Source organism: Leuciscus leuciscus, assembly GCF_965113295.1.
Source record: "Leuciscus leuciscus genome assembly, chromosome: 4".
Taxonomy (NCBI): Eukaryota; Metazoa; Chordata; class Actinopteri; order Cypriniformes; family Leuciscidae; genus Leuciscus; species Leuciscus leuciscus.
Genome location: NC_138728.1, coordinates 42,772,940 through 42,789,318, shown reverse-complemented (window position 1 = coordinate 42,789,318; position 16,379 = coordinate 42,772,940). Strand labels below are relative to the sequence as shown.

General features: G+C 36.0%; 1 protein-coding gene across 1 annotated transcript in view; it reads left to right on the top strand.

Annotated features, from left to right (window-relative positions):
• Positions 1 to 16,379, top strand: part of LOC309496107 (uncharacterized protein) — a 246,674-nt gene that overhangs the window by 154,593 nt on the left and 75,702 nt on the right. The window lies entirely within an intron of this gene.

Below are 16,379 nucleotides of genomic sequence, written 5' to 3'. Positions count from 1 at the left end.
GTAAAAAGAATATCTGAAATCCCATGTGTGCACATTCCCAGTCCCATTCAAAGAGTGCATTTTACATAGCCTCCATTTTGATGGCCAATTGCCTTCTCAGTTTAGCTTAGTTGAACAATACAGAAAAGTTACTACATATAAATATACATTATCCACACAGGAAGGAGATAACTGCATACAGATCGGAGATGCAATTGGTCTTGTTAAGAATATAATTAAAGTGGAGGAACAGATATTTGTACTGTATCAAAATTTCAAACATCAGGAGTCATACTTTTCATATCCCTGCATGTCTTCATTCATAGGGTGTTACAAGGTCTGGCAGATGCATGACAATCTTGGTGTAAGCAGACTGGCATACATCCAAAATAAATGTGTCCTCTATCCTGATACAAATGGCTTCATTGCAATGCCTATGCTTCATATGAAGTGAGGTAGAGGTTTATTGTTGCTTTCCTGTTGGTAATACCCTGTTAGCTACGGAGCCCCTAAAGCAGGGGTTCCCAAACGTTTCCATGCCAAGGCCCCCCAAATACCACTAGGTTCTGGCCAAGGCCCCCCTTTTGCAGGATGTGTTATTGAACCCATCGACAATACTACGGCACGTGTAGAAATAAATAAATCAAACATCTAGGTGTACATCAGATTATGTGATGGTGTTTGATATCAGAAAGATTATAGAGATGCACCGATTACAATTTTCTAGGCAGCTTCCGATTTTCATTGAGTTTGACCTGCCGATACAGATTTTAGCCGATTCTGATTTCATTTTTTCTAACCACTTTACAGCACACACATATATTTTATATATATATATCAATCAATCATGGGTTTGCAAACATATTATGAGATTTTATACACAGGAAAAAACCTATAAGGTTGAATATCAATATATATTTTCTTAAATAATTAATTATATAATACATTTAAAAAAATGCATTTTCTGTTATTTATAGGCCTGAGGGATGAAACGAGAGTTCAATTTAACAAGAAAAAGAGGAAAACAAAGCAGTAAGCCACTTTTGCTTATGGATGAAGATGTTTGGATATAAAATAAAGAAATTAACAACATATTGAAGAGATGACAATTTTGGGATTTCGTAATAAAAATAAATATCGTTAAGGATAAAACGGTGGGTCACATTAGTAGGGTTAAATATAAGAACTTAAATCAACCCTAAATGTACTCACAAAATAAATGGGCAGCAGTTTCTTCAAAAAGACCACAAAATGAGCGAGTTTAATCAATATCATGATATTTACAGATAGCCTAGATGAATTAAACGTGTCGTTCAAATCTTTTAAGTTGTTGCGCTTGTTATAACGCGTCGTAGGTCACATGATAACGTCAACATGGCAGATGTCCGGTTCTCATTCATACTCAACGAGATCTGGCTATAAAGTACCTACTCTTTTAGCGCTCGTTAAGTAAGTACTTATTGAAATTAAGTACCTACTCATTGAGTATGCGGTTTCGAACGCAGCCAATGTAATAAAAAAACACCAAGAGTTCAATCTCTGAAACTGAAAAATGGTTGGCAGGGCTCCAGACTTACTTTTTGCCTTGGCTGCACTGGTGTGCCTAACTTTTTTATTTAGGTGCACCAGCGCAAAATTTGGGTGCACCCAAATTTTTCCTCGGCTCGCGTCACCTTTAACGCCACAATTTCAAGGTCACCTTTTTATCACGCTCTATACATTCATATTTATTATGTAAATGATTTTAAACAAGAATAAGGTGTAGGTAAATACTTTTTTTTTATTTGAAGCACAATTATACTGTATATAAAAATAAAAATCTTTTTTTAAAAAGAAAATTTTTTTTTTAAGTGCTTTACTGAGCTGACAAACTAACTATTTTGAGTCTCTAGCTCAGGCGCGGTAGGCTCTACCTCCGTCTCTGAGTCGGATGCCATCTCCGACGAAGGACCAGGGCTTGGCATCTTACCAGGGACTGGGGAGACTGGTGGCTGAAGTAGCTCTATGTCTGGGCTGTTGTCGGAGCATTGACCGGGAGTAGTGTTTTAACGGTATTACTACTCTGATACTGGGCCTACACAGTGCTTTAATTTCAGGAAGGTCTACTAACATTACTGTTCAGGTATGGTCTAAAAAGAAATCTAATAAAGTAATCAAATGTAAAATAACACTGCATAATTTATCATAAATAGATTAATGCTTATTTAAGCTGAAGTTATTCTTTCAAGAGCTGTGAGTGATTTTTCTCGTTCTTTGTGACTTTTCTCCTCTGACACATGGTTTGGATCAATATTGGGGCCACTTTGGAATCATTTATTAGTTACAGTTTCAGGAGTGTTTCTAATCTTACTCTTGTACATTGCCGTAAGAGTTTTACTGCCATAAGGCTCTCATCGAATATTAGACACATTCCCCCTCAACTGATGCTGGTATGACAGATAAGACCTGTTGTTTTAAAGAGCATGTAGAAGGGAAGGGTATGGACTGGCCATCCACACTTTCAAAGCATGTTTTGATAATGATCATTAAGGTTTGCTTGCATTTAATCTAGGTAATCAAGTGTTTTCATGTATGATTAAGAGGGGGGAGTGTAGGATCTAAGGGTTTTCAATAACCTGTTTTACTTTCAGAAAGCAACCATACATAGTTATATTTTCTTTATTATTTTTAAGTATATTTTTTTATATTTAACTTCATAATCATTTATAATCATTAGTCATTTATTTAGTTGATTTATCATTTATTCTGTAACAAGGTGTGTTGTTATGGGAAGGAGACGAACGTTCGAACACACTTTTTAATTCTAAAATAAACAAACCCAAACCGAAAGCCGCTCACGGACGACTGCCACACACACACACACACACCAAAAAATAGCATATATTGTCCAGGCCTGGTCCTGTCTTGTTCTTCACTGTCATAGCTTCTCCTTTTATGCTCCAGAAGCTCCTCCGTTTAGAGATACAAGACCGATGCAGCGCGCATCAATAATCACGCCACCGGCCTACTTCCACACATTTATGTGTTATTATAAATCATTATAATATTGTTATTATTTGATTTACATCATTCATAAATTTTACCATTTTATTATTATTATTATTATAATTAATCATTTGTCATTTTACTTATTTCCTTGCTCTTGCAATGCTTGCTATTGTTGTTAAATCGAACGACTTTGTGGTTTAAAGGGATGTTTGTCTTCATGGGGAGGAAATAAGAGAATGTCTCCATTTCAAGGTTTTTAACGTCACAGGACGATGTTGTCAAGCAGTGATTTCCCACTGTTTTTCCCATGGTATAATAACACTTGTTGAAATCGTACTGGTCAGACGAAGTCATTGAACAGTGTAACATCTAGATGAAATCTGAGCATTGAAACATACACAACTAAAATATAAAAAAATATTTAAAAAAAACTCTCCTCTTTTTATTATCATCACTTTGTCTCCTGATTCTGCTCTTCCCTGGCTTTCTCATTCAAACTCTCAGGCTGATATAAGGCTGTTTATAGAGGCTTGAGGTAAAAGACATGACACTCTGTTGACAGGTTTTGCTGGGTTGCTCACCAGACAAAACGGATATCTTTTGACAAGATCCGGCGTCCGGGACTGGATTTGATATTTCTGCTGTGGGGATTCCATCCGTGTTAATTTTCATGTGCCTGTTAAGACTTCCTTTTAGAGTGAAACTTATTCCACACTGTTGGCAGGTGAAAAGGCTTCTCTCCAGTATGAGTTCTCATGTGGGCCTTAAGGCTTCCTTTTCGGTTGAAACGCATTCCACACTGAGGGCAGGTGTAAGGTTGCTGTCCAGTGTGAATTCTCATGTGGGAATTAATGTTTCCTTTTCGGTTGAAACTCTTTCCACACTGAGGGCAGGTGTAAGGTTTCTCTCCAGTGTGAACTCTCATATGGGCTTTAAGGTTTTCATGATGATCAAAACTCTTTCCACACTGAAGACATTTGTAAAGCTTCTCTCCAGTGTGAGTTCTAATGTGCCTGTTAAGGCTTCCTTTTAGATTGAAACTTATTCCACATTGTTGGCAGGTGAAAGGCTTCTCTCCAGTGTGAATTCTCATGTGGACATTAAGGTTTCCATGTACACTGAAACTCTTTCCACACTGAACGCACATGTAAGGCTTCTCTCCAGTGTGAATTCTCATGTGCCTGTTAAGGATTCCTTTTTGATTGAAACTCTTTCCACACTGTTGGCAGGTGAAAGGCTTCTCTCCAGTGTGAGTTCTCATGTGGTCTTTAAAGCGTCCTTTCTTACTGAAACTCTTTCCACACTGTTGGCAGATGAAATGACTACCAGTCCCTGAGAAAAAAGAAAGAGAGAGAGAAAAAAAAAATGAACTCCAGTTTAATGGCACAAATCAACAGACATTCAAACATTAATACATATAAAGTATCAAAACCAACTGCAAGTGAGCGACCACAGCAGAACAAAACAAGAGAAAAAACAAAACAATGATATACAATAAAACAATGAAAATTACCAACATATGTAACAACTTTAGTGTTTTAATATCAGAAAAATGTTGAAAGTTTCATTATTATTAATTATTTTTAATGTTTAATGACTAATAATGTTTAATTCAGCAGAAAAACATTTGTGCAGATTTCTAATCAGGATTTAAGCCCCATCATTGCATAGAAACTGCTTGTTGAAGTTACAAATGACCTACTTTTACCACCTGATTGTGTATCAAAGTAAAATAATGACGAATGTCTTTGAAACACAAAAACATGTTGAATTGCACAAAAAATGCATTGCATTTGGGGTGCTGAAATTCTACATGGTTGTGTATATAAGCTGAATAAAATATAAAATGAAAACATTTCACACACAATTTCAATACCACCTATAATATTTAAAAGGCAATTTTGAGTCCATTTTATTTTGCTTTACAATTTCACTTCCACAAATTCAGTGGTTCAGAATCGGCAGGTTAGAGCTTTCACACTACACGCGGCTGCAGTCCGGCGATCCGTTCCAGGAGCGGTGCGTATACAGCAGTGCCGTGATCGTTTCCGCACCGAGTCTATTTTTGCTGTGCTGCAAACGCTTAATTAAAGTGACAGCGCATGTTTCGTGTGGTCAAAATGAACACAGATTGACCTGAAAATGTAGTAATTTCATCATAAATGCGTTCAATTAAATGTAGTAATCTCACCTTAAATGTATTTAATTAAATACAAGCCTACTTTTTTTCACAGTCATCTTTTTACTTTAAGACCGGGGTAAAGCAAGGAAAACTACTATTTACCTCAACAAGGGGACATAATGAACAACAATCGTCTCATTCATGAAGGTGGAAAAACAAGTTCTTTGTGACATGAAAGATTTATTGTATTAAAATTTAAATGCAAAAAAAAAGGCACTAGAGTCGGCTGTTTTTGTCAATTTTAAGTTTTCATTTAAAATGTTTGCGATTTTAATATAAGTAGGATACATGGTTAAATATTTGACCATTTGGCTTGAGCAACTTAATATAAGTAGAAGTAATGCATGGAATAATTGTTTAAATTGTGTTTAAACATGCATATGTCCATTAAAGAGTGTATATGTGTACAAAGAGGGCTGGGCGATAAAACGATAACGATAATTATCTCAATATATTTTTTCTCGATAAAACGATATCAAGAGTTTGATAAATGTTCGATAATGTTTATGCGCCAAAAGCGGAACGAAACTCATTTGAACCGCACGCCACACGGACAATTTATATAAAGATTTTTGGCCATATCACCCAGCCCTACTTGCAATGTTTACTAATGACTTCGACGTCACAGCGCTGTCGTCATCTCGCCTCTGGCCCGCCTATATCAGATAACCCGATGTGATTGGTGCAGCTCGGATACAAGGGCATATTTAATGAGCATCATTACTCGACGCCAGAGCAACTCGCTGAGCAAATTCAACTTGTTCTCTTGCGAGAACTCTGGATTTCCAGGATAATATACACCTACTGTGGCAAAAAAAATAAAACACTATTTCATTTGTATAGTATGTTTTGTATTTTGTAATGTGCAGCTTTGTCCTTATTTTTAATAACAAAGATAAAATAATGAAATATATTTTTTTATCTTCGCCCACTGTAGCCTACATGGTCTGTCTTTCTAATATTTTAAATAACTAATATTTTGTTACCTTGCAGGACTTAGTTTTTAAATAGGGACATAAGTGTGGCTGTACTGCTCAGTCACTTGCAAAATAGTAAAAACAACATGAAAAGAATCGTTCACTCTTGATGGAGTACTTACCAGCTGGAGCAATCCAGTTTTTGACTATATTTTGACTTCATTTTTGTTTTGTTTTTGTCTTTTTCTGTAACAGGTAGTGGATTTATTTTTCTTAGTTCATGTTTTGTTATTTAGTTAGATCAGCGAGACATGCAGTACCCACCTGTTTTATTCTCCTTGGGAGCTTAATCTTTTGTTTTGTTTATCTTATGTGTGTGAATTTGTAATTGTTTCTTGTAGGATGTTCTTTGTATTAAAACCTTATGGCGTAATCATACGTGAAAACTAATCAATCGTCTGTGTGTATGTTCAGGCCTTGCCTTTTTAAATGGTTTAAAATAGCTAAAGTTGGTTTTGGGCCTAACAGTGTATTTTGAACATAACAGCACATAACTGATAAAAAAATAACAAAAATAACTGATAGTAACAAAAATAACTGATAATCGTGCAATTTTTTATTTAATATCATACATCTGATCTTGACAGAAGACGTGAAAGTCAAATGCTCAAACAGTTTGTGTCGCTCACAAACATTCAAACAGTTTGTTGTGGGTCTTAATGTGACGTAAAGACTTATTCAATATTTATGTTCAGGTATGTTAAAATGTTTTATGATAACATTTTAAGTCTTTTTTTTTTTTTTTTTTTGATAATCTGATTTTAGTAGGCCTAACTAGTAAATGTTTTTGTTAGATACTATTGCATAATTAAGTGAGAAATATTTTTCATTCAGGAGTTGATTTGGGGTTTAAATGTTATGGAAAATAATATTGTCTGAATTATTTTTCCCAATTGAATGCGTAATATCGAACACCAAACATGGAAATCGGATCTTCTCAGGTTGAAGGCAGCACTAGTTTGTCTGGTCACGTGATCTCAACATGTCTGTCCACATGAGGCGACCAGCTCCAATAATCAAATAATTTGGACATTCAAAAGACATTCTTTAAAAATAATATCATTAATTTCTTTAGAGCTGGACATTTACATTAGGATCAAATTATTAAGTTCAGCTTTGAGAATGAAACTAACCTGTTTGTTCCTCAGTTTCTTGTTTCACACTGAATGTTTCTTCAATCTTCACATCTTCACTCGCCTCTTTAATAAATGCCATCTTTGTTTGTTCCTCAGTATCTTCATTTTTCAGTCTGAATGTTTCTTCAATCTTTATGTCTTCACTCTCCTCTTTAATAAATGCCATCTTTTTAATAGTGTGTTACATGGATCTCAGTCGCTTCACCAGTTGTTGTTTTTTTTGTTTTTTTTTCTGTGTTTTTGTCCTGTTTAAGATGAGAATAAACAGAAAGAAAAATAAACCCAAACTAAATCTGGGTGCATCTCAATCAGCTCTAGTTCAGTAGTTCAGTTCACTGGTAAGAGAGTCAGTCAGAGAGAGTGTTAATGGACTTAAATCACCTGATTAAAATATACAAATAATACAGAAAGTTCATATTTATTATTTATATTTCGTATTTAATATAGATTACACATTAACTAAAACAGCAGCTGGTTTGTGATAGTTGTCACATTGTGTTTGATGTTCAGTTGAATCAATTGTTTCTTGACATGATTCAGAGTTTCGAAAAGCTCCGTTTCTCTAATCACTTCTTTACAATAAACTTTATTCGCGTTATTGAGAGCTAAACGAGACGCTCAATTTCTGTTAACCAAGGGTGAATGGGATTTACTCCAATAAATAACGTTAATTAATGTTAAATAAAACATTGCAACGTTACTTTCAAGAGTGGTTGATTTATTGTAAATATCTTGTAAATAGGATTAAATTGACTGAACAGTTTGCATTGATTTAAACACTTTAAATGCGTAAAAAACACAAACCTTTCTTTAACAGAATCACAAGAGATGCAGGAGCGCGGCGCAGCCTGATGACGTCACACAACCAGACCAAAATAAAAGTCCCGTTCACATGCTGCTGTCTGTCTCTGTATAAAAGAGTAATCCTAGAACTGAGGGTACATTTGAAGTCTCCCAGATAAACCTGTTACATAAATCAAATTAATCAGTTTTGAATAATAACACAAATCATATTACTCTGTCACTAAAAATAATGCTTTGTATATTTAGGGACATTTTTTAGACATTAACTAAATGACTCCCACTCCACCTGTAATATTTCTGCCTACTGATTTCTGCATTCAACTTGGAATATTATGAAATAATTAAGTTTAATTTACAACTTTTTTTTTTGATTACTCTTTTAAGTTATAAGCAATTGCATATAATATTTTCTGTATTATTTGCAGTGTGAGTAACGCATTACAAAAATAATGCCATTACAGTAATATTGTGATGAACACTGGGGATTTCTCTTTTTGTTTGGCTTTGGTCCTGCCCATCTGAACCTTTCTGCAGCACGTTTTTGTTCTACGGACTGAAGGCAGAGATAATTGAACTCAACTGGAGTGAGAGGACATTTAAGATATGAGAGATGAGAGAAAAAGCGGCTTGGCAGGAAGTGAACGTGACTGGTTTCTCGCTCTCAGGGTAAGATGGGGATGCTTTGTGTTGCTCAAGACCATTAGGGTTCATCCAGCAACAACCCTTTGTCTGGCCTAACCCTAACCAACCCTAAGATGGGGATAACCACAAGAGTGCAGTGCCATGTTGGAGTACACTTGTGTTTTGCCGTTTGTCCTAGTGAGGGCGTACATAGTAAATGTTTGTTGAATATAATGGTTATACTTTTCTAAATAAAATTCTCAATAAAGTGATACTTTTCCAAAAAGTCCGGTGTTGTGATGTATGTGATGTCCTCCATAAATCTGGTTAAACCCCTGTAAAAGAAATCAAGAGGTTTACTACAATATATTACTTATAAAATTCTGCGGGTAAAATAGCATGTCTATTTCCAGTAGCTGTAATTTGATGGCAGACAGACAGGGAATAAAATCAGCATCTTTTAAGCCACTACATCGACATCTCTCTCATCACAACCACGATCGAATGATAAGAGCAAACCGTTTGTAACTCTAATGAGAGCTGTCTCTAGTACTATGATACGGTCTAAATCCTGACTGGAAATCTTCCCAGATTCCATTCCTTTCTAAAAAGGAACATAGTTGTGAGGATACTGCTGTTTCTAGTATTTTTGACTGAAAGGGTAGATTTGAGATCGTCCTGTAATTGACTAATTCTCTTGGATCAAGTTGCTTTTTTTTTTAATAAGATGTTTAATAATAGCCATCTTACAAATCCTAATGACAGATATGAAATTAATGATTTTAAGAAGAGGATGTTGTTGATTTAGATCAGTGGTTCTCAACCTGTGGGCCGTCAAGAATGCAAGAATGCAAATGTGGCCCACGATATGCCGACCACATTTAAAAAATAAATTCCAGTTTTACTAATTTTTTTTAATTATTTTTGTTTTTAAATTAAATTAAAATGAGTTAAAACAAATAAAAGTTTGAACTATAATTTTTTTTGTCATATCAAATAATTTTTGGTGATCATATATTATTTCCAGACATGCGGAGACCTACTATGTACTGACCAGGTACTGACGCAACGCAGTTAACAAACACTCACAAGCGCGCGCTTTGGCAGAATAGTATCCTCAGTATCAGTAGCGATTCTTTTTTTAAATTTATGGATCAAAATGGACAAATGTGTTAAACAAAATGAGGAACATACCAATGAAGGAACACATGCAAACAAGAAGAGTCGTTGCATTAGAAGCGAAGGTAACTTTACTGGAAGAATGGAAGAATCAGTTTTCTGTCGGTGAGCAAGAATGAGCAGCCTGTTTGCTCTGTAGTAAAGTACTTGGCATATGCAAAACCTACAATGTCAAAAGACATGTGAATTTGATGCGTTTGTTTAATACACTTGCATTTTAAATCAATAAAAATAACAGCATCGGCGCACGCCAACTACGGCGAGCTAGCGGATTCTGTGCGAGGGATTGCGACGTGACAGAATGCTGCGACGTGACAATCATTACTGCTTTGCTGTTTGGAAACTTAAGAAGTTGAACTGTAGCCACTGTATCAAATAACAGTTTTCTTCCAAGCGAGAAAAAAATAAGCAGATCAAGCAGGTTTTAACCCATTCAGACCCTGCGTCCATTACAATGGACATCACATGTCAACCCCCCTTTTTTTTTACTTCTGGAGCATTTCACCTAGTTTAAAGCCTGCAGTCCATTAGATTGGACGCTTGTCATCCAATCAAATGGTAGTAAAGCTTTGCATGTAGTAATTATAGAAAAAAACACTACTTTGAAGAGAAGCATGTCAGCACTTCACTCCAAACACAGAAGCAAGCAACATTTTCTGTGGTTTTATTTACTTTTTTTGATATGTTTGCCAGTATTTCATAGTTTGTATGTAAAATAGAAAGATTGAACTTATTAATTAAAGTTAAAAATCGATTGTAGAATTTCACATTTTAAATCAGGATTTTTTCAAATGTGTCTGTCCATTAGAATGGACAGTGGGTTCAAAAGCCTGTTACTGAAATCACATTCCAGTAATTGAAGTCCAGTAATGCTGATTGAAATTTCTTAGATAAAAATCTATATCACAGTACCGATACATTTTTTTTTTTGACTTTTTCATATGCAGAATATATAGTTCTTGAAGTGCTTGAACATATAGCTGATGGAAGTATCTCAGATGTTGACTTTATGTGGAGTGATGATGAGGAAGATGGAGATGTAAGAAAAATATCCGTATTTAAAACTTTATAAAGTCAAATGACTAGCTTCCGGCCAAACGAAACATAGGATTTGACATAAATCGAAAGCGTAACTTGAAAATGAATTATTTTTTCTTACACGAACGCATCGCTTCGCTTCAATAGGCCTTTATTAACCCCCAAGAGCCATGGAGCACTTTTATCATGGATGGATGCACTTTTATGGACTTTCAAAACAGAAACAACCATTCACTGCCATTATAAAGCTTGGAAGCCAGGACATTTTTTTATATAACTACAATTGTATTCGTCTGAAAGAAGAACGATGTCATATACACCTAGGATGGCTTGAGGGTGAGTAAATCATGGGCCAATTTAAATTTTTGGGTGAACTATCCCTTTATGGGTATAGTACACCCAAAAATGATATTTGTCATCACTTACTCATCCTCATGTTGTTCCAAATCTGTATGAGTTTCTTTATTCGGCTGAACACAAAAGAAGATATTTTGAAGAATGTCGGTAACTAGACAGTTGACAGTATAGCCATTGATTTCCATATTTTTTTCCTACTATAGCCTATATTTCCTAATAACTACATATTATATTATTGTGATATAATATTATCATTATTAGTAATTATTTTGAAAATTATAATAACATTTATCAGTAATTTCTCAATATAGATATTACAACACCGTATAAATAATTACAGCAAAAGCAGATCAAATTACAAAATACAGTACAAATACAGTAAAGTACTATTTGGTAGTTTACAGTACTGATCTTGTGTACTGTAAAGTGAATTACAGTACAGTTACTGGAAATCAAAATACATGCATCATGCATGGCAACCGTGCTGCCAGTAATGTACTGTAGAAATACAAGAAAATCGCTAACAGAGAAATTGTTTCAAGGATGCACACAGGAAATTACTCTAACGTGAATTCGTTGATTGATTCCTAGGTTTATTTTGTTATGAATAAACAAATGTGCGATCTATAAAGCAAAAACCTTACAATTAAAGTTGAAATGTTGTAATGTTCAAGTTTTTGATCTAAAAAAGAAAGATTCGCAAAGAAAATAACTCTAACATGACCATATTGATTGATTCTAAGATATTTAGTTTATTACAAACAATGTGCAATCTGTAAAACAAAAACCTCAAAATTAAAGTTGAAATGGTATACTGTTGAAAGGTTTTTGACCTTGAGAAAAAGCTTTAAGTATATACTAACAATTTTTATGTTTATTATTTAATTTTATGTTGGTACATTTTTGTGAAGTACACCTGTTTTGACGTAACGTCCATTGAAATGGACAAAAAAAATTACAATTAAAGCAAAACATTTTTTTTTTTTTTTTTTTTTTGTCTCATTTATAGAAGCCTCATGAGCTGGGAAAATGTACTTTTATATTTTTCAGAAACCTAAAACATAATTCAGGTCTGAACGGGTTAAGCCCTTTCTGAACACAATCATGCACTATTTCCACGAAATGCGAAAATCTCTAGTTCTGTTTTCTTCCAGTTACACCATTATTCAGGCTGCTCTCTTAAGGGCCTGAGTGTGCTCGCTATACCACGGCATTGGACTATTTCTTTAATCTTCTTTAGGTGCAAAAGAGCAACTGTGTCTAAAGTGCTGGAAAAGAGAGAGTCAGTGATTTCTGTGGCAATATCGATTTCTTTTAAGCTATTTGGGATGCTGAGGAGATGAAACTGATCAGGAAGATTATGTATAAAGCAAACTTAAGTGACAGGAGTTCAACCATATTTGTAACACGGAGTCATGATCTGAGATGTCATCGCTTTGCTGCAGAATTTTAATGGCATCAACATTGATTCCATGTGATAATATTAGATCTAGAGTATGATTACGGCAATGAGTAGGTCCTGACACGTGTTGTCTAACTCCAATTGAGTTTAGAATGTCTTTAAATGCCAATCCCATCTACAATCCTATCTACATGGATATTAAAAGCACCAACAAATAGGACTTTTATCTGCAGCCAGTACAAACTCTGATAGAAAATCATCAAATTCTTTGATAAAGTCTGTATGGTGCCCTGGTGGCCTGTATACAGTAGCCAGCACAAATCTCAAACAGTATTCATCACTTACACTAGATAGTGTTACATTAAGCACCAACACTTCAAAATAATTATATTTGAAACTAGACTTCTTAGTAATACTGAAGATATTACTATAAATTACAGCAGCACCTCCCCCTTTTTCCTTTCAGACGAGGCTTGTGTTTATAACAGTAATCTTGCGGGGTGGACTCATTTAAAGTAATGTAATCGTTTGGTTTTAGCCAGGTTTCTTTCAAACACAGCACATCTAGGTTATAATCTGTGATCATATCATTAACAATAAGTGCTTTTCAAGAAAGGGATCGAATATTCAGCAACCCAAGCTTTATCATTTGTTCATCTGTATTATATCTGTTTTTTATTTGTTGAATATCAATAAAACATTTACCCCTACATGGGTTTGGGAGTTTTTTGTATTTCCTAGTTTGGGGAACAGACACAGTCTCTATATGATGATATCTAGGTGAAAGAGTCTCTATGTGTTGGGATTTATCTGACTTCTGTGACAGCTAGCAGACGGTCGGTTTAGCCAGTCTGTCTGCTTCCTGATCTGAGCCCCAGTTAGTCAAGGTCCAGCTCTAAGATTATGTGCCATATTACTAGAAAGAAGAGCAGCACCATCCCAGGAGGGATGAATAAAATCTCTTTTTAACAGGTCAGGTCTGCCCCAAAAACTTTTCCAATTGTCTATGAATTCTATGTTATTCTGCGGACACCACTTAGACAGCCGGGCGTTGAGTGAGGACAGTCTAAGTATCTCATCACTCGTGCGAACAGGAAGGGGTCTAGAGCAAATTAAAGTGTCTGACATCATACTTGTGAGTTCACACACCTCTTTAATAATAATTTTAGTGATCTCCGACTGGCGGAGTCGAACATCATTAGTGCCGACGTGAAAAATAATCTTAGAGAATTTATGATTAGCATTAGCCAGCACTTTTAAATTTGCTTTGATGTCAGACGCTCTGGCTCCCGGCAAACATGTGACTATGGTGGCTGGTGTCTCTATTTTGACATTCCGTTTAATAGAATAGTCAATAACCAGGGCACTTTCAACAGGATTCTCAGTGGGTGTCACTGAGTTGTCCCACGACTATGTTGTCTCACAGTCACCCAAGTGCCCTGCTGCACGGGTTCCTACATTTATCACATGTGAAGCCCTCACCGCTGACAGAGAATGCTATACTACACATGTGGCACGCAGTGCAAGTGACAATAACAGGAGAAGACATTACTCACCATGTTTGTTGACTGATCTGACTCACCACAGTTGTTTGATGGACTCGTAAAAAGCGTGAGAGAAAAGAAGATGGCAAGCACGGGTGACAGAATAACTGGCTAGCGAAAAGCTAGCGTGTTGTGCAAGATTTAGATTAAAGCTAGTCAGATCAATGTGACACAAAATTAGATAACAGATACAGTGAGGAAAATAAGTATTTGAACACCCTGCTATTTTGCAAGTTCTCCCACTTGGAAATCATGGAGGGGTCTGAAATTGTCATCGTAGGTGCATGTCCACTGTGAGAGACATAATCTATAAAAAAAAATCCAGAAATCACAATATATGATTTTTTAACTATTTATTTGTATGATACAGCTGCAAATAAGTATTTGAACACCTGTCTATCAGCTAGAATTCTGACCCTCAAAGACCTGTTAGTCTGCCTTTAAAATGTCCACCTCCACTCCATTTATTATCCTAAATTAGATGCACCTGTTTGAGGTCGTTAGCTGCATAAAGACACCTGTCCACCCCATACAATCAGTAAGAATCCAACTACTAACATGGCCAAGACCAAAGAGCTGTCCAAAGACACTAGAGACAAAATTGTACACCAAAATTGTACACAAGGCTGGAAAGGGCTACGGGGAAATTGCCAAGCAGCTTGGTGAAAAAAGGTCCACTGTTGGAGCAATCATTAGAAAATGGAAGAAGCTAAACATGACTGTCAATCTCCCTCGGACTGGGGCTCCATGCAAGATCTCACCTCGTGGGGTCTCAATGATCCTAAGAAAGGTGAGAAATCAGCCCAGAACTACACGGGAGGAGCTGGTCAATGACCTGAAAAGAGCTGGGACCACCGTTTCCAAGGTTACTGTTGGTAATACACTAAGACGTCATGGTTTGAAATCATGCATGGCACGGAAGGTTCCCCTGCTTAAACCAGCACATGTCAAGGCCCGTCTTAAGTTTGCCAATGACCATTTGGATGATCCAGAGGAGTCATGGGAGAAAGTCATGTGGTCAGATGAGACCAAAATAGAACTTTTTGGTCATAATTCCACTAAACGTGTTTGGAGGAAGAAGAATGATGAGTACCATCCCAAGAACACCATCCCTACTGTGAAGCATGGGGGTGGTAGCATCATGCTTTGGGGGTGTTTTTCTGCACATGGGACAGGGCGACTGCACTGTATTAAGGAGAGGATGACCGGGGCCATGTATTGCGAGATTTTGGGGAACAACCTCCTTCCCTCAGTTAGAGCATTGAAGATGGGTCGAGGCTGGGTCTTCCAACATGACAATGACCCGAAGCACACAGCCAGGATAACCAAGGAGTGGCTCTGTAAGAAGCATATCAAGGTTCTGGCGTGGCCTAGCCAGTCTCCAGACCTAAACCCAATAGAGAATCTTTGGAGGGAGCTCAAACTCCATGTTTCTCAGCGACAGCCCAGAAACCTGACTGATCTAGAGAAGATCTGTGTGGAGGAGTGGGCCAAAATCCCTCCTGCAGTGTGTGCAAACCTGGTGAAAAACTACAGGAAACGTTTGACCTCTGTAATTGCAAACAAAGGCTACTGTACCAAATATTAACATTGATTTTCTCAGGTGTTCAAATACTTATTTGCTGCTGTATCATACAAATAAATAGTTAAAAAATCATACATTGTGATTTCTGGATTTTTTTTTTTAGATTATGTCTCTCACAGTGGACATGCACCTACGATGTCAATTTCAGACCCCTCCATGATTTCTAAGTGGGAGAACTTGCAAAATAGCAGGGTGTTCAAATACTTATTTTCCTCACTGTATATTGTGATAATTAAATTATATGAAGCAATATTACAAGTTAAAAATACATGTTAAAACTGATGTATGAATTAATAAGCAAAGTTCAGATTATGTGTTATTGTGGAATAGACAATATGACCAAAATCTAACTTCAAGATACAAGACATTTTAACAATAACAACAATCAGGTCTGTAAATCCAATTCTAGCGTTTTTTATTGAATGATACATTTTATTTAATGGTAATTTTGATAGTAATAATAAAAATGATTTATGTGACACTATCACTGTCACTGAATGACTGATTTCCATCAACACAAATAGAGCTTGAGAAAAGCACAAATACACATCGTCACTCATCGTGACTCACAAACACACACTGATCTT